Raw genomic sequence first — 619 nt, 5'->3', positions numbered from 1 at the left:
AAATCTGGAGGAACTCAGCCAGTTTTGCTGGAATTACTGCATGCTCATGCAAGTTAAATCAAAAATTGTCCCAAAGTTTTGTCGCATGGATTTTAGATGGATTTTATTACCATTTGCTTACCTTTCTTTTTACTGTCGTGTTGCTCTGTGTCTATCATTACGTCTGCATATTGAATTAGTAATAAAGAAAATAATGTTAAATATCTATACTCCTTCTAGGCATTTTATTGCAGAGGTCTGTATTAAAATATCCCATCTATCCCTGAGGGTTGATTACACATTGCATATATGTTCTGTGCTGTCACTGTTATTGTAGAAAGCGTAATGTATGGACTCTAAAATTAAACTTTTTTCTCCTTTTTGGTCAGATTTATGAAGTTATTCATAGAATCACTAAGAGATTTGAGGGAAAGAGTAGAAAAGCTGTGGCTTGTGAAATAAATGCCATTTGCTTACAATAAACCTTTGTTTGACCTTGCTCAAATTTGATCCAGCAAAATTAATATGAAGGTGTCTAGAGACCAAGAAACGCCCTGGGCTGTGGTCTCCAGTTGAGGGTAGAAGTTGTACCACCTCCCACAGCCCCAGAATGCCACTGCCATTGGTCAGGGTCTAATAG

The sequence above is a fragment of the Dromaius novaehollandiae genome, chromosome 1 (genome assembly GCF_036370855.1).
Source record: "Dromaius novaehollandiae isolate bDroNov1 chromosome 1, bDroNov1.hap1, whole genome shotgun sequence".
In the NCBI taxonomy this organism is placed as follows: domain Eukaryota; kingdom Metazoa; phylum Chordata; class Aves; order Casuariiformes; family Dromaiidae; genus Dromaius; species Dromaius novaehollandiae.
Note: the sequence above shows the minus strand (reverse complement) of the source record.